At 36.2% G+C, this 19,900-nt stretch overlaps 1 protein-coding gene across 2 annotated transcripts in view; it reads right to left on the bottom strand.

The window, feature by feature from the left end:
- The window catches only part of salm (spalt major), a 237,684-nt gene that overhangs the window by 67,393 nt on the left and 150,391 nt on the right, over positions 1–19,900 (bottom strand). The gene's annotated exons all lie outside the window — the stretch shown is intronic.

Raw genomic sequence — 19,900 nt, 5'->3', positions numbered from 1 at the left:
AACTAGTCGCTCAGTTTTTGAGATATCGATCAGAAATTTTGCACACGTTCTTTTTTCTCTAATAAGTTGCTTACTTGTTAAAATCACCGATATTGGACTCCTACAGGATATAGCTGCCATACAAACTGATGGATCAAAATCAAGTCCTTATATGGAAAACTTTTTTTTTTTAGAAGATTTTTTCAGGAAATTTGGCATAAATTTTGCACAAGACAGCAGAGCAATCTCCGTAAAAATTGTTCAAATCGGAGCACTATAACATATAGCTGCCATACAAACTGATCGATTAAAATTAAGTTCTTATCAAAAACAAGTTCTCGTAAGCAAAACTTTCGTTATTTGTGAAGGGTATTACAGATGCGGTGCAGCCGAATTTAATGCTTTTTCTTCTTGTTGTTGGTGTTATTGGCTTTTGGCCCGACCAAAAGAATGCTGTGACAAACGGCTTGACATACTGTCATCACTATGCCTGCGCATGCGCCACAAGCTGCAGCAATGACTAATCAATGTATATGAGTGTGTGTTTGTGTATATATGTGTTTGTATGTGTGCCAAACAAACGAGGTTTGTGGACTCACTGCGTTTGAGTGACTGACATCATTGTCAACGGCCATAAAATCGTAAGCAACAAACAGTCAATAAAAGTAAATCGAAAACGAATGAATTGAAATTAAGCTGAAGATGAAGAAGAAGCAGAAGAACAAGCATAAAAGTAAAGTATATAAAAGTGTGGAGCCACATCATATTTTACGATGACTTTAGTGTGCAGCTCATCAAAATGTCTTCGATGGCGGGAGAATCACAGCGGCATTTTGACAGAGTATGCTGCAGGTTCTCCATTGACATGTGAGTGTGCGTTGGTGTGTGTGTGTGTGTGTCAATGAGTCTTATGAAAATGAGCCTATCAACGCAATGCCAAGCAAGCGTTGTATGTGTGTGTTGTTGTTGTTTCTCTTCACATTGATTTATTTTATTTCGACTGCTTTTTATGTTCTTTTTGTTTTTGGCTTAATTTTTATTTATTTTTTTATTTTGATGCCTTTGTGCTCTCGCAGTAATTAAAATTGCAGTTAATATACTCGTAGAAATGCACTAAGCTATGCGTTGACATATAGAACATACCTATGTGTGTGCACTCTGTCTTTCCTAACATTAAGAAAGGGCACTGGGAGAAGAAAGTTGGTATTTGGAACAAACCCTTTTAGATTATTTTCGAGTAAAGCACAAATATTAGATGAAATCTCCTTCAAAAATTTAAGCGAAAATTTTTCATTGCAAAGGAAACTCCCTCGAAGATACAGAATTTACGATATATACCTTAATGTAGTATCACTTGTCGATCTGACAGCGTTAGATCGTTGAAAAACATGGATAATAATGAATCAAGCTTTTGTGGAAGACGCAATTCTTTATAACCGATTGAACTACGACACTTTACGATTTTTCTCTTTGAATGTTGTTCAGAAAGTTAAAAGTTATCCGAATTGCTACTAAAGTGCTCGAGCTTTTTTCATCACGTAATTAGAGAAAACCTTCCAACACATCTTTTATTCGCTGAATTTTATGATTGAGCAGGGTGTTGAGATGATGGCGCCAGAGAGAGTGTGTTACATAAACTTTCAGAACGATGGTTAAGCGATGGTACACATAGTACACATAGCAAATGTCTATAAGGTACAAATGTAAGACCTTAGTTCCAAGCAGGAAGCATTGCAAATTAAACATACTAAAGAATTGAGAGACAGAGAGACAGTAAATAAGAAACAATTCATATGGAATACTTAATTTTTTCGATAAATTGAAGAATTCAAGTATCTCTAGCGCCAGCTGCTGAACAGAATCAGGGTATCTATTAGAACAGTTACATCAGCCAGCGTATCAAATCCCTAGAAGAAAAACAGATAAAAAGATGTTTAATATCTGCAGCAGAAGTTAATCAGTCTTGAGGTAGAATAGAAACGATACTGACTTCAATAACTACATAAGAGCCGCCTCGATTTAGGAACGCTGAGATAAATAAATATAGAGGTCATTGTTAGTTGTTCTTTGGTTCACCCCAAATAGTTGTGCAAAAATACGCGGTTTTTTTTTTTTTTTTTGTTTTTTTTTTTTTGTTGGAAATTTGCAACATTTCTTCTAAGAACAGTATGAGTCTAGTTACTAAAGTATATATTTGTGCAGTTTCAAAATGATTAACAGCAATATTAATATTTCCAAGGAGTTGCGTTAGACAAGACTGTCAACTTCTCTCAAAATTATTTAGAAAATCTTTTCTACCGCTAAAACAACAATATAACAGTGGTGTATTACCGTACAAGCGGAATCGCTGTGAAAATAGTTTGGGTGCTACTGCAATCTCTTTTGTTCTGCATGTCAGGTTTTTCAAAATTCGCAACGTTCGCTAGGTAAACATAAGTCCTAGCTGTACTGCATGAACGGCTTTTGGACAAGAAATTCTCTAAAACGAATACACCGAGATTCTCAGAGCAATTTAAGGAACTCAATTCTTGTATGGGTGCACATTGCTCACAGGCATTTTAAGTATTGCTCTAAGGAAGTCTTGTGTGTGGCTAGTAATTCTAATTAGTTTTGATTCAAAGAACCTTATCCAGGCTCTTGTTTTTTTGTAGAAAGAATGTTGCTATCGTTACATAAATAAATTTGTCTGATTGTATTGGACCCACAATTGCATACATATATTCTTAAATATATCTGAATGCCTTCCAAAAAAGATTTTCACTCAGAACTCGGAAAATAAAATAGAAGCTTCGAGAGAAAAGCACCACTACCAACTTGTATATGAAGATCAATTCTTTAAGTGTACTTTATACAAAGTAGTAACTCAAACGAATTCTGAATGGGTGACAAGCATATGACATTTTGACAATTGATATGCGCTTTTTGATGGACAGCAACGTGTCGGCAAGTCAACTCAAGTCAAAGCCAAACATGTGCGCCAAACGATTGAAATGAACCAAACACGATCACAAACCTGCAACAAACAATGAGCTAAACCGCTGGCCATTGAAACAAAACACAAACAGATTTCGAAATTGGCATGAAGCCGTCAGCGCCGTGTACTGTGCCGAAGCGCCACAAAAAGCAACAAAATGCGCACTGGCATCTGTGCAATTCGATTTCGGGGAGACAAAACTACAATAATATTTAAGCGAACACATAATGACGATGATGACAATGCTGACAGCTATAAAAAAAATAGAAATATTGTTGTTGTTGCTTTGCCAAAAATCAAACTACGTCACAGTTTCTTGATGTCAAGGCAGTAAGGACTAGCGTGCGGCGCTGCCGGGCAATGCATTACAGGTTTTATAAGTTGTTGTTGTTGCTACTGTTGTTTTTAGTTGCATGCAACAGTCGGCAGTTTGGCGACAGCCTGCTGCTGCTGTTATTAAAGCAGAATCTTTAGGCGGGAAAAAAATTGCAAAAACAAAAAAAGTTTCGCCATGTCAAATTGGTCGCAAATGACAAACGACTAAGCGCCACTCGGTGAAATATGCCGTATGTTTGTTGTTATGAAATATTGATTGGCGGAGTTGCGGAAGGCTCGCATGTCGGCGCCACCACTTGAGGAACGTTTTTGCTATGCATTTATTAAAAAGTTTTTTGTTCTTATGCAATATATGCCACTTCCGTTTGGGGTTTCAGACTTTAAATGCATTTACTACACGGACGTGAGTCGTTTGGACCATATTTTTTAGGTGCGCGCAGATAATTATGCTCGTTCCGTATACTAGAAAAATAATTGAAAAAAGTTTAATTGTTAGAATAAAAATTTAAAATTATTTACTGCTAAGTTAGAGGAAGCCAAGAAATTATATATTAAATACTTAAAACTCAGCTCCTCAACGCCAAACTCTCTAAAGTCGCAAGGCGACAATATTCTCGTTCTAACAAGAATATCCCTGCTGATAGCTGATAGGGTATCATAATCAATGTTTACAAGCTTAATAGACGCTATTTGAGCGAACAGCACATTTAAAGCTTACAACAACTTTGAAAGAGGGAATAGTCCAGGAGGAAGCTAAGAAAATTATTATTGACCATCTTTACTATAATCATTTCAAAATTTCCGAAGAATTATGGCTTTTACATAACTCTGTAAGAAATCCAACTATCGATTCATCCACTCTTAAACAATAGATTCAAAAAACTGTTGTTTGAAAGAAACTTCGCCAGGCGATTCGCTTAGTCACAAACTCGTTCCATTTGCTTGGGTTCGAAAGGTCACTTCATATAGATCAGCATAATAATTACACTGTCTAAATTTTATATTTTAAGTAAAGTTTTAATGCCATACAACATGTACTTAGGATACTTATAACTATTATTTTACTATAAATGTATTTACATATATACAATTGGCTCTTTTATCGTTCCTATTAAATTAATCACGCTTTTCCTCTTATTTATCGAGCACGCCGTGATGTTAACGCAACAAATGGAGGGTTCTACAAACCTTAAGTCTGCTTCGAACAATTAATGATTTTTTGTTCGAAAAATTTTCATGAAAGAAATACTCTCATATACCTACTATACTTTCTCTGGCGCTATTTGTGAACTTGTTATCCTTGTATAAGTCAAAGGGACCGGACCAAGATTGATATTGTTTTAGCGACTTAACACATTTTTCAAATTGTTTAATAAAGATTGCCGAGTCGACAGTCCTAGGTCGGACATAAATTTGGTACCGTTTTGAATACATAGACCCAACTATTGCGGAAACGTGGATCGGCCAGAGATCTCGTACAGTGATACAGTATCCAACGATCACCACTACATCATAGTTGCCTGTAGTTCCAAATATGGTAAAAGGCGAAATTTGTGTACTTATAAAATTATCAGAGAACTCAGACTTTCCATTGTACCTTTTGCTGACGAAAAATACCTATAAGACGTTTGCATTAAGTGAATAGGTCTTGAGTTTATGAAGTGCGAACAATGCTTGAGAAAAAGCATAAAACAAATAAAAATATTAGAAACAAATTCTGCGCCGAAAATACAAGCTTACTTGAATCAAAGATGGATGCTGAAGAGCATAAGAGCTAACTCGAATACAGTAGAAATAGTATATAGGGTCTATCAACAAGATAATTTTATGCCATTTATGATTTGTATAAAGCGTCTGCCAAATTGCTACAATGACCCCGTTTCCATATTTTCACACGTTTACGCCAATTTTCGATGACCCGATTAAGCAATTCGGCTGGGAATTCGACTATGGTGCGTTGAATATTGTCTTCGAGCTCCTCGAGCATTGCTGATTGATTGACCCCTAAACGTTTGATTTAATATATCCCCAGGGAAAATAATCTAGATGCATTAAATCGCATGATCTTGGCGGCCATTTGACTGGGTCATTTCTCGAAATTAATGAGTCGCCAAAGTTTGCACGCAATATGTCCATGCTTACACGTGAAAGATGAGGTGGCACACCGTCTTGTTGGAAATAGAGATCGTTCGCGTCGATTTCATCCATTCCTGGGAAAATATTCGGTCAACAGCGTGCCAAAATGCTCGCTATTGATGGTAACGGTAACGAGAAGATGATTTTTCATTTTACAGTAGCTTTTTGTCTAGTTTGAAACAGTTTCAGAGCTCGAGCCTCGTCATATTTAAAACGCTTTACGAAACTAAAATGAAACTAGTACGACAATGAAGTAGCAGGAGCTTGAGAGACTACGGTATTTAAAATATACGGAAGCTATTGTGCGCCGCAGTAAGGAGGGTATCGAGCTAAACCCAGACATTTTGATCAATTTCAATCTTAATTTCAAAGCTGTTATTGCCTATTATTTTTATCAAATTGCGTACTGCAGGGATCGTACGCACATAAGGTGCTGTCAACAGACAGTCGATTAACTGATATAACGTTTTCCAGATTATTGCTACGCTGCATGTTGAAACAACATTTCAACTCAAAAATATCACCTTTCACAAGGGATTCGGAAATTTTTATGATTTTTAAATGTCTGCCAGGAGATTACACTACATAATATATACATACATATATGTATGTGTTTAAATCCAGATTGTAATTTGTCTAAAATGTGTGCTATAAAAATTGCTGTCCGATTTCAATCACAATTGCCACAACATATCCTTAATAGCTGCTTTCACCTTTAAAAAGCTATAAAATATTTTCGAAAATTGTCTGGTCGTTAAAAATAGAGCGCAACAATAATTTTGGAAAACCAAACAAACACAAATAAAAATTCCAAGGAAACTGCAAATAGTACAAGACCGACTGTTGGCGAAAGGGTAAACAGATCGTAAAAATAATTTTTATGACATTTCTGGTGCAACAACTACAACTGCAATGCGGCTAGTTGGTGCTGCTGGTGCTTGTGTGCTGGTGCTGGTGTGTCCTTCGTTGATGCAATGAGCAATGCGCGCGTGTAATTAGTGGCGCAATTAGACAACAATAGCAATATTTTTACAACAAAACAACAACAAAATTTGAAAGCGAGTGTTGTTTGCTCGCTTATGCTGCGACTAATCAGCAAATGTAAGCCATAAAATAATATTGTAATAAACACTATATTTTATACAAAGCCAAGCAGCGGATATTTTGTGCGAGATTTTACGTTTGTTTAGTACAACGCGTGCGCATGCGTGCCATTGTTCGGGCGTTGCAAGTGTTTTACGTTATGTTTTTATGCGTCTTCGCCTCGTCTCGGCCAAGGTCGCAATGCGGTGAAAGTTGTGTAAGATAATTTGTTTTAAGACTTTTGTGACTGTAGTAGACAACGACTAATGGGTTATGCTATCGAATAGTTGGCTGGTGGCGTTTTTAATGGCGATACGCGGAAGGTTCGGGCAGCAAGCAGCTATATGCGATTTCTAGGAATCACTAATATAATATAATGGTGATAAGTAAATACATGGATGTTGTGCTAGAATATGTTTTTGTTTGGTAACAATTAAGGAAGTGTTACATAAACTATGAGTTATATAATAATGTACATATATATATATATATATGTGCCTTCTAGCAGCACATTTGGGTACATAAGGGTTGTCGTTTTTAAAAGATACGATATATTTAACATCTAAAATAGAAGGCACAAAACATTACTTGGACTCAAATTTGTGAGATCTATAAGTCTAATGAATAGTCTGGTGCCAAAAAAATCCACCATTACATAGAGTGTTTTTCGAAGACCGACAGTTTCTGATTCTTAACAGACAATATATTATATTATATAACCGCGACTATATTTTTGACTTGATAAATTTTTTAACAAAAGCATTAACAGCTCGTAAGTGTCAGCGAAACGCCATTTATATGATGAAATCCTAGAAGAGTGCCACATATAAGAGGTAAGTCTCTTTCCACTGCTTATTACTCGAACTCAACTAGTTCCATGATATTATATAAAGTAGCTAACGAAATATTCGCCAATCGGCAGAAGCGAGCAAGCATATGAAAAGAAATTATATAGCAATTCGAGAGCGTTCGGATAGAAGAGTATATTATCATGTAATATTGAAGTTTCAACCAATTTGGACGCATTGATTTGTTTGGACTGCGTGCAGGCTTCGACGTGTGCGTGGATTTTTGAAAAATAGAAACCTGTTTCGATACTCATGATCATGAATCTTTTCCTCTAATGCCGACCATTAATATTTGGTTTAACATTTTCAAAATAGTCACAGGTCGGGTTTTTGATGAGTCATGCCCAGGTGCCCTGGGAACTCTGCAAGATATCGTGGTGAAAACTCGCGATCTCATATTGGCAGACCTCCGATTGGATTATATTCTACATGTAATATGTGTCATGAGCAAGTTCGAAAATTCTCGACTTGATGGGTGCAGCGTTGGCACACTTCAGACAACAAGCACAACCGTGAGACTGCTGCAGAGCAATGTTTGAGCTGTTTCAGCGAAATCGGAAGGAATTTTTATGTCATTTCGTGGCTGTTGATGACATAGAGATTCAATAGTACACATCAAAAACCAAGAAATAGTCAGAATAGTGAACTTCACTTGCGAGTACAAGTATATTCCGAAGAAGGTTCGGACAGAAAGGTGAAGTCTACTCTTTTTTAAAATTTACAAGTGGTGGTCTAAGTTGACTCTCTGAAGAAGGGAAGTTTCTAATATGTTGATTTATTTAACTGATTCCAGACATTAACAGTTATATTTACGAATTTAACTAGGATATAAGGTGTAATTTGAGAGAAAATCAGCCGACCATAGAAAGGTTTGCGAGATCTGCCTAGTTCTATAGTATTTTATTCAGAGACCCTGTATAATATCATTTTAGAAGTGCAATTATTTTCGCATTATCGGAAATCCAAAAAGTCAAAATGCTGCTTGGCTGCCAAAAGGAAAGTCAGCTACAGACGAGATCATGGCTATAATACTCTGATGAGCTGTAGAAAAATATTTATGCAAATTTAGTGGCTCATTTAACAATTTCTCTATGAAAATTACTAAAGCAAACGGAAGATAGAAACCAGCTTGAGTTAAAGATGAATTTGCTCCCGACTGAGTGAGAAAAATGAAGATCATAGAGTGGATTACAATTCAGAGCACAAAATCAAAATTTATAATTTCAAAATTCTTTCTTTGCCGGAAGTGTTGTCTTTTAGGCAAGCTGAAATCTACTATTTGGGTTATAGTCTAAGGTCAAAGTGTTAAGATCAGTTAAATAAAGTAACAGTTTTTATTTTGTTGATCTTCAAAAATGTCAGTCACGATCCAGGCTAGCACTTCCGATTTGAATAAATTTTCAAAGGCAAAATGCAGCTGTATTATAAACATGTATATATGGATATACAAACAGAAAAGTTGACCATATGCACCTGCTGAATTTTGACCACGTACACAAAGGACGAAATTACAGTATGATCCTGCAATGATCTTAAATATTTTGGTAGCGACCAGCGTTGCACACACACTCACCTACATACATACATTGACACATAGTTATGTATATACATGCACACATAAATTAACACATACATATGTACATATATGGTTACATACATATATACTTGTATTTACCGTAACGTGCATATATACTTTTTTGCTTGCAAGCTATCGATTTTCACTTCAAATTTATGAAATCTCACAAATCGGCGCTGTCTGCAGCCAGCTAGAACAGTTGCTTCTTTTCGCTGGCGACCACAATTTCTCGCTTGTCCGAAAAATATAATCGAAGCCGAGAGAAAGTGTTTGATAACAAAAAAAAAAAAATATTATGAGCCCAGCAAACCGTTGAATTGTGATTTAGATTTTTATTTTTGCTGTGCATCTTTAAAACAAGCAAAAAACAACAAAAACTGAAAAAAAAAATAGACAACAACATAAATTAAATTCGCTTATCACAAATAGACCGCCGCTGGCGCCTCACGTGTTTGCGCCGCTAGCAGAGCCACTACAAGTGCGGACGGCAGAAAAATGAGGTGAGTGGCAAATCAAAAAAAAAAATAGTAATACTAACAACAACAACAACCACAGCGATGTCGCCTATACCTGTAGACTGCCGAAAATTAAACGAAGAAGAAACTAAGGCAAATTAAAAAGTGTCCAACTGAAAATCACATATGCTTAACAACAACAACACTACTAGAAGACAGTTGCACATGCGCAAAGCAGGATCAATGACGAAGGATTTTAACGAATGCATATGTATACGAACATGCACACATACATACACATATAAAGGTGCATATGCATACGCATATTTCACATGCTTGTTGTTGTCTATTTCGGCCTTTTTTTGGTATATGTATGCAATATACGTAGCCAATCTAAAACCGAAATCCCTTACCCAATCAGTTATGCTCGCATACCTTAATAATTTCTGTCAAGTTAATCGATTATATTGTCGCCAATTGTCTGTGGCGCTATTTCATTCATTGATGAAAACGGCAATTGAAAATGTCAAAAGCAAAAAACAAACAAAAACACAAAAAAAAAAAAAAAAAAAAGACTAAAATAAAAACTACAGCAATTTAAGATTTACTTATGGCCAATTGAGGAGGTACACATTTAACACCGTTGCGCCTTGAAATTACTTTGATTCCTTCAAATCTTTGATGCAGGTATGTTACAAATATATGTATGCATATAAATACATAGCATTTGCACATGTGTATGTAAGTTTGTGTATATATTGAGGTAAAATGCTGTACGTGTCCTTAGAGGTACGATCGTAAATCTAATTTTTATTACTTTAAATTTATCCATCATTTTAAGTAACCTTTCTACTGCCATACCTACATACGTACATAAGCATATATTATACTTACAAAATTCATATAAAAACAAGTAAGGAAGGGCTAAGTTCGGATGTAATCGAACATTTTATACTCTCGCAAGGTCAAATGGTATACTCGTTTGAGATTTCTTTGTGGATTGACTGATATTCGGTAGAAGGTCAACTATAGGCACTGGGGTCCACATATTTAGTACTTAGGGGTTTGAACAGTTTTGGTTCGATTTAGACAATTTTTGGCCGCAAGGTGGCATACTTTAATTGCATTATTCACGCAAAGTTTTACCCCGATATAATCATTTTTACCTGATTTGCATAGTGGAATGTGAAAGAATCAGATGAAATTGAAAATGGTGTTACATGGGAAGTAAGCGTGGTTGTAGTCCGATTTCGCCCATTTTCGCACTATGGCATAGAAACATGAAAAGAACGTTATGCACCGAATTTGGTTGAAATCGGTTGAGCAGATCTCAAGATATGGGTTTTCACCTAAAAGTGGGCTGTGCCGCGCCCACTGTCTAATTTTGAACGCGGTTCCTATAAAGTCATCTTATACCATCTCAGAGATAAAATTTAATGTCTCTGGCGTGTTTAGTGCTTGATTTATCGCGCTTTTAGTAGTTTTTAACAGTACCGTTATATGGGGAGTGGGCGGAGTTGCCACCCGATTTCAACTATTTTCACACCGTCAATAGAAGTGCTAAAAACATTTGCTTCCAGTGAATTTTGTTATTATAGCATTAGCGGTTTAGGAGATATGCACATTAAACCTATTAGAGGCGGGACCACGCCCACTTTTTAAAAAAAAATTTTAACTGCAGATGGCCCTCCCTAATGTGATCCTGTGTACCAAATAACAGTCTTGTATCTTATTGCGGAGCTTAGTTATGGCAAGTTATTTGTTTTTGATTAATGGCGTTTTGTGGGCGTGGCAGTGGTCCGATTACGCCCATCTGCAATACCAACCGTCTCACGGTACCATGAAACATGTCTACCATGTTTCATAAAGATATCTCAATTTTTACTCAAGTTAGAGCTTGCACGGACGGACGGACAGACGGACGGACGGACAGACAGTCACCCGGATTTCAACTCGTCTCTTCATCCTGATCATTTATATATATATAACCCTATATCTAACTCGATTAATTTTAGGTGATACAAACAACCGTTAGGTGAACAAAACTATTATACTCTGTAGCAACAGGTTGCGAGAGTATAAAAAAGTAAATCTTATGCAGTAATGATGGGAAAATAATAGAGGAAGTCAGTTAATATGAAGTATATAAAATTCTTTAATGTACATGTATGTATGTATATATATTAATATATGTTTATTTATGCGCCGATGTGAAATATTCAGATTTTCTAATTTCTAAAGGAATACGATTTTTTGATTTATTGTTGTTATATATTTGATTTAATTGACAAAAAAGATCTTAGTTTTTGAAATGCCAAAAGGTTTTAGTATTTGTCCAATATCTCTTTCAATACATATACAACTATATATACATATATTGTATAATATAATATAAAATCATTCCTCAAAAAAAAAACGGTTATATTAAACCAATTTAACGAAAAATTATAGTTTAAAAAAAAAAAAACAACACCTTAACTTTGGCTGGACCAAAGCTATTGTATAATACCCTGAACAGGCGCATTTGTTATAGCAAAAAAAGGTATACAAATATAAATATTTATGCTGATTCCGATCAATCTGTTTGTATGACAGCTATATTTTATAGTTGTCCGATATCGGCAGTTCTGACAAATGAGCAGCTCTGGGTGAGAAAAGGTCGTGTGAAAAATTTAAGAGCGATATTTCGACTCAGCTCGTCACGCTTATCATTTATGTATAATTATAATATTATTGCTTTATTTCTAATCAGATGATTTTACTCAAAGTCTAAACTAATTATTATTCGTTGACCAAACAGTTTGTTTGCTACCATGTGACTTTCTTGGAATTCGCCACGTAAATTAAAGGCATTAGCATTCTACTCCTACGACAACTATCGGCTATGAAAAGTAGTTATGAATCAACGTGTTGTTGTTGTATAATAAAACTATACTCCAAATATTTTTGCGAAATACCGCTGATTTTAGAGTGTCTGTACATATATAAAAGTGAGTCGCATAACTGCTACCAGACTATCGGGTTAGCTGCCTATAGTATGGTTCTGGGTTATTGATAGTTGAGAAGACAGGCGCATTTGTAGACCAAACAAAGAGAGGTAGAAATGTGAGACTTTGAGAAGTTGCTGGAAGCTAAACTTATGGATTTGGGCAAGCAGTAGATGGCTTGCAAATCCAGCATATTTAATATGTGGATATAAAATTTTTCCAAGCAGATGAAGAGAGCCAAAAGTGAGTTGTTTGAATAAAACGATTAATTGAAAAATAATAACAGTCAAGCTACAAAATTCGTATGTTTCAATTAGAGGGTGCACGTATAATTGAGCATACATATTTTTTAGTTATGTCTAGCCTGCAAAAGACGTACTTATAAAACTCACAGCTAACGGTAAATAAGCTCATGAGATACTATTGTGATCAAAAAGTAAGCTGATTTTGTTTATATAGCGTAAATTCTTTATTTGTTCAAAAAATAAACCAATTTCATTCCCTTCAAAAATAATACTCGTCCAACAAAATACACTTTTGCCAACGTTTTTTCCAGTGTTCGAAGCAGTCGCAATAGTCTTTTTTCGGCATAACCTTCAAAACCTTTTTCGATTCGATTTTTATCAGCTCCATCATGTCAAAACGGCGTACCTGTGTTGGACTTTTAAGTTTGCTGAATAGCCCGACGGAGTCAAATCAAGCGAATACGTTAGTTACGGAATGATATGAGTCCAGTTTTCGACAAAAAAAAAAAAAGAACGCGAAGAACCAATGCAGTATGACATGGTGTGTTATCGTGATTTTGACACTAATCGAGACTCGACGCGTTAAAGGTCACTAATTGACAATCGACGATTTTCAAGCATCAAATACTTTGATTTTTTGCACGTGGAATTGTAATGATAAACGTCAATGCCAACAACTATTTTGAAGTAAAAGATAAATCGTACTAAAAAATTATGACGAAAAGTAGAGAGCTAGCTATACGCGATGTATCAAACTCGATGAAAATTCTAACGAAAAATAAGATTGAATTTTGCCGAACAAATAAAAAATTAAAATATATTTGCTAGAACAAAACGCTGAGTACCGCGGCATTCGAATTTACTCGGTTCATTTTTCGTTCGCCCAAAATTTTATATAAAAATTGTTTCAACATACAAGCACATTATATATATAATATGTGGTATATTTCAAGCACCACAAAATAATGAAGACATCAAAATATTTCATATTAAACAAAACCGCAACTTTGGTGGCCACATTTTGATCGTAAAATTTTCCAGAAACAAAACATAAAATCGCCAACAAGAAACAAGAAATCAAAATTCCATCAAAACACATCAATATTAGTGAAAATAAACCGACGATTTCAAACATTGATGCAGTGAGTAACAAGCAAGGGCCAAAATTAGAGACTGCACCACACAGCAACAGCAGCAACAACAGCAGCAACTGGCAGCCGGCAACAATAAATGTCATGCAACATTTTCACGCATTTTTCACACACACATCATGCCACCATACATGGCTGTAATTGCGTTCTGGTGAAATTAAAAGCAAGTTTGTTTATAGTTAATATGGCAGCACAGTGCCTTGGGAATATTTCAAGGGAAACATAAGCAATTAAAAAGGTTTAGAAATTAAGCTATAAAAATTTCCCCCGACAATACATAAATTATGGAAAAACTAACATCAATTAAAAGTCATAAAAATCGAAAAATGATAGCAATAAGCAGTGGAAATAGCGAGTGCATGTGTGTGTGTGTGTATGGATGAGATGGGCTGGAAAGGTGGCAGTAATTGTAGTAGGTGCGCAGGACTTGAGGCGTTGAAAGTTGCTGAGAAAACAACACACACAACAACAATACAGAAAAGCAACAACAGCAGCAATGATAAAACTGAAATTAACAAAAACAACAGCAACAATGTAATAACTGTAAAACAACAACAGGAAAACAGGAAAATTATAAGAGCATACAAAACAACAACAACACCACCAACAACATAATAACTGAAAAACAACAACACAGAAAAATTACAATAACAAAAACATAGAAAACAACAACAACCAAACATCAGCCAACAACATCAACAGCAATTATGAAGCCTCCCAACACCGGAGGCCCAGTATGTGGCCAAGATTTTACGAGCGAAAATCTACAAAGTGTCTACCACAAACAATTACATATGAATGCAACAATTGTACTGCTGACTGCTGCAACAAGCTACAATGCCCAGCCGCTAAGCGATCGATCGTTGGATGACTGGTTGTTGCTGTGCTCGACTGCTGATAAACTGTAAGTTCCTTCTCTGCTGTGCTATGCCATTCTATTTGTGATCGCTTGACGGCTGACAGTGGCAATGACGGTGGCGGTGATAATGAACTATAATCATAAAAATAGCAATGCAACAGCAACAACAACCAAATAAGAACAACAACAATGACAACAATATTAATAGTGGCATTGAACTGCTTCGAATGCCTAGTACATATTCCAAGGGCTCCATCCGTAGAGCGCACGCATACTTGTGTGAGTGCGCGGGGAGTGTGCGGAGCGCAAGGTGCAGCTATTGCCACGCCGCTGCTGTTGCTACATCTAACAACTACTGTTGCTGCCATGCGGCACGGCAGCACATTTATCAACAATCAAATTAATCACCAGAAATTCAATAGAAAACGCATAAATGCAGAGGAGCACCGCCTGCAAATGCCGCCGACTTACTCACACGATAAAAAAGAAGTAAAAAATTAATTTTTTATGTAAACACTGTTAAAGCTGCATATAATTAAAATTAAAACAAGGAAAAATGTTAACTTTGCTTGTACCGAAGCTAGAATACGCTTTACAAATAAAAAAAATTTCTATACAAGATCGATCGGTTTGTATGGCAGCTATATGCTATAGTGGTTCTATTTAAAAAATTTATTCAGATATTATTCTATTGATTTGATTAATAACTCATGACAAATTTCGTAAAGATGTCTTATCTAATTAAAAAGTTTTACATACAAGTGCTTGCCTCTTAGCGTTCAGTTTGTATGGCAGCTATATGCTATAGTGATCCGATCTGAACAATTTTTTCGCGTATTGCATCATTGCCTTAGGCACAAATTCATGCTAAATTTCGTGAAGATATTTCGCCAAATGAAAAGGTTTTCCATACAAGCACTTGAATTTGATTGGTCAGTTTGTATGGCAGCTATATGCTATAGTTGTCCGATATCGACCGTTCCAACAAATGAGCAGCTTCTTTGTGAGAAAAGGACGAGTGTAAAATTTCAGAGCGATATCTCAAAATATGGATACCGCTGCTATAATCAACGTCGTCCGTCGAGGCCCTATCAAAAGATTTGATGTCCAGATAGGACCAATAGCCGTCAATTTCTATTAAAAAGTCAAAATAAAATATTTTTGTGCACTGAAATACCGGAAAATTGTTATTTTTTTCCTACTCCCACAATAAATTGTCAAAAGTCTTGTTTGACGGGTCTAGACTGGCCTAACCCTTTAAGCAAAAGTCAAACTTTCGATTGCATTACTTGAATGAAGAAACTGCTCACAAAAGTTGAAACTGCAGGTCAAGGTAGCAAGCTAATTACAAATTCGCGCATAGAACTTAAAACACATTATGGTTTGAAACGATTTGTGCGGCCACACAATTGTGGTAGGATTAACATGCGGGTAATGTGAGCTTTTACTCGAAGCTTTAAGTTAAAATCCATCATATTAGGTTAAGTTACACTGTTTAAAGTTAAAGGGATCATACTCGATTTTGTTACAGAACTCGAACTAGATTGGTAATGCAAACGGGAATGGTGAGAGAAAAACAATGTATTTTTGATCCACCAGAGCAGAAAGAGAATCCGTACAAAAGGCAGCTTCAGACTAAATGCCTACAATTATATACTCCAGGCCGAGATTGTGGGTCAAATGGGATGCTGCTTTAAACATCACGTCTTTTAACTTGCTAACAGCAAAGCAAACGTTTAGGCGACTCTTTGCGCCAACACAAAAGCCCACTGCGTTAAGTTATGTGTTATAATCAATCGACTTTAATTGGTTTACATCATCTGAGTACTCAGTCATATACTACAGGTATAGATGGAACACTTCAGATTACTAACGCTGGACGTACCAGAAAATTACTTTGAGATAGTTTTAACAGCGAACAATCCAGAAGGCAGCCACTTTTAGTAAAGAGAGAACTGAGTAACATTTCTGTGGTCATAAGAGGATATTTAACAGTGAACTTCAGAAACTTGGTAGAGCGGAATTGGCAGAATGCAGCGAGGAGAGAAGCATGATGGAACGTTAGAGCACTACCTTTGCGAATGTTCAGCTTTCAGTCAGTTAAGAGGGGGTATCTTCCGCGGCTTATAAATTTCCAATCTCAAAGAGTTTGGCAGACTAGGGTGGCATAAAGTTAGGAATTTTATTATATATACGACGTAGTTAAATGATGCTTAGTTGGGAATTACATAAGTTCACGATTAACCTAATGAAGGCCTAACTGTAAGTGCTGTCGCTAACATTGCGGCTTTCTTGCGACCAGCAATCAATCAAAATTAATCATTTAATTGGAAAAATTTTGGAAGCAAAATACTCGTAGCTACTTTTTGGAACCTAATGAAGAACTGTCCAGGAGGTCTTATTACTAGTAGGAAAAAAATAGCATACTAAAAGTACGGGTATACTAGTCAATATGTTGCAATATTGCCAAAAATGCTATATGGGTATCTAGTTTGCCGCATGCCTCTGCCCATAGTAGCGAACTAAGCCATAAAAATAATTTGCTTTTAAAAATATGTAACTATGCACACACTTACTTAGACACTTATTTAGACCGTTTAGAGATTATTTTTAGTTTCATAACTCCAAACAAATAACTTCCGACGAGATTGCATACGATTTCAAGCCTACTTCCGGGGTTAGTTACTAAAGAATGATTACATTTGTTGTATATCAACTAAATGCATATATTTACCGGAAAATTACATCATCGCCGAAGATGATAAAAATCAACTATTATAACTTAAATTCACACACATAAATGCATACAGACATATGCTTTGTGTAGGAATGCTCAAGGAAAGCGGCGTCGCGCGTGTAAGTGATGACAGGATAAAGCGGATAATAAGCGAGACCCCACTAGCGAAACCTTGGCCAAACAACCAACCAACCACCTTGTGTTAACAAACACACGCACTCTCATACAAATATAAATATTAATATCGACAACAACGTTCATAAGGACCCATGTCTAAAATGCGCGACTCTATGTCCATCTGCTTGTGCCTCCGCTTATGTCTCTACTTCATACCGTCTATCTACCAGTCTGTCTGTCTGTCTGTCAGCATGACATAGAAAATATGGAAATGTGTAATATGCAAGTGGGCACTAAATAGCGGCACGCGGCTGCAATAAGCAACCCTCAGCTCAGTGTGGCAAAAACAACAAAAGCAGCATTATGAATTGAATATGATGGCAATAACAAGAATAACAATGAAACTAAAAATCATAATGCGCTGTTGAAAGCAACAAAAATTCATACATTTATAAGGGTGCTCAGTCGCTGTATGTATGTGTGTGTGTATGTGTGACAAGTAGTTGACTTCTGGTTAACGGTGGCATACAAGGCATGTGACATGTGGCATGGTGCGAGAGTGAACATAGCAAGCACAACAACAACAATATCAAGAAGAAAAAAAAACAAATACAAAAAATAAAAACAGAAACAAATATAACAACAACAATAAAAAAATAACAACAACAATTAAATATCAACAAAAACAAACATAACAACAAAAATAACAACATCGAAAAATAATAACAACAATAAAAACTAACATTAAAAAATCGCAACAGCAACAAAAACACCAAAAAATAACAACAACAACAATAATAAAAATGACAACAACAACAACAAGTAATAACAGCAACAATTATAACAACAACAGTAAAACAATCACAACAACAACAAAAAAACAACAAGGTCACACGCTTCATGTTCACTGCGCCGCATATCCTGCCACAGCGGCGCACATACACACACGCACACACAAAACGCTTAATATTCACGTTATGAAAAATAATTTCATAATTCGTGGGGTTGTTTTGATGAAGTGATTGGAAATCGCGGCGCTTGACAATGTGCGAACAAAGTGGAAAGCGGAAAAGTATGTGCCACTCCATCCGTTAAACTCGATAACAACAATTCACGACAGCAGCAGTGGTGAGGGGTGCGTGCCAGCGCCTCTGGTGTTGCTATAATTTTATGAGTAATTCAACTTTATTAATATTGTACGCCCAAAAAGGATATCGAAAAGGATAATGCAAATGCGCCGCCGGTCTGGCTAGCGGAAGGAAGTCGTCTGAAAGGGAAGTGTTTTCGTAGGCAGTGTATGAAAAGTGTGGCACGTGGCTGGTTAGCAGGAAGGCGTTATGTTTACACACTTTCATCTATTGCCATTTATGAAATGATTTTGTGCATTTATGGCGACTTATGTAAATATTATTGCCTCATGCCGCACACACTTCCGCCAATTTTATTCGCAACACAACACGCTTGTGTGTGTCAGTGTGGGTGGCAAATGGAATGCGGCAAGTGGCAAAGTCAATATGTTTGCGTATTAATGCATAATTATGACAGCAGGAAGCTGTTGTGCAAATATTTGATTAATTTATTTGAAATTTATGCAGTCAAACGGAAAGAAAATGAAGTGAGTGCTAAGTGCTAACGAGAAGGGAGGTGTCGATGGGCGGTCTGAGCGGGCGCTACTACTGAATAGTTTTTTTCCAAAACAAAAAAAAAAAAAAACAAAGAAATATTATCAATATAATTGCCATGAGGAGACTCTTTGCATACAGCACATATATAGGTCTAGTATGTCCGGATTGATACTGTATAAGTGGGAGGACAAGTAGTCCGACGTAAACGAGTTCTATGGAAAAGAAAAGGCCATTGACCCAGGTTTTATTTTGCCAAGCATTGACCTATTGGCGATCTAATTATTCTTGTATTGGTAACTAACATATTCGAGTACTTCGGGGTTGAATAGAGATATGTATATGTACTACCCGATTAGCTGGAATTAGATAAGGTTGAAGAAAATGAGGAGGTACCGAAATAATAATCTCCGAGTGTCAAGCAGAAGCACTATTCTCTCTAATCTCTCTCCAACTTCGCTATAAAATACAGTGAAATGATCACATCGTGTTCGTTTTTCATAAGAATTGGATTAGGTGAAGGTCCATGGCTGAACTCCACGCAGGGAATCACACTTAGACTGTTAAATACCGTCCTTTGTGAAACCTCATATTCACCTAGATGTGCGAAGATGTGAGATATAATGATTTAATCTCGACCCTGCAAGCCGCAATGCAATGCCGCATAGACACCGATTGGGTAATAATCAGTTAAAATAACCTACGACTATGGAAAGGACCAATATTTCCATAGACCTCCTACGATTTACAGGTTTATCCGTTTAGTAGACGTAACGATCTTGTAGATTCTTACCA

The sequence above is a fragment of the Bactrocera oleae genome, chromosome 3 (assembly GCF_042242935.1).
Source record: "Bactrocera oleae isolate idBacOlea1 chromosome 3, idBacOlea1, whole genome shotgun sequence".
Lineage (NCBI taxonomy): Eukaryota > Metazoa > Arthropoda > Insecta > Diptera > Tephritidae > Bactrocera > Bactrocera oleae.
Note: the sequence above shows the minus strand (reverse complement) of the source record. Positions and strands in the feature narration are given on the sequence as shown.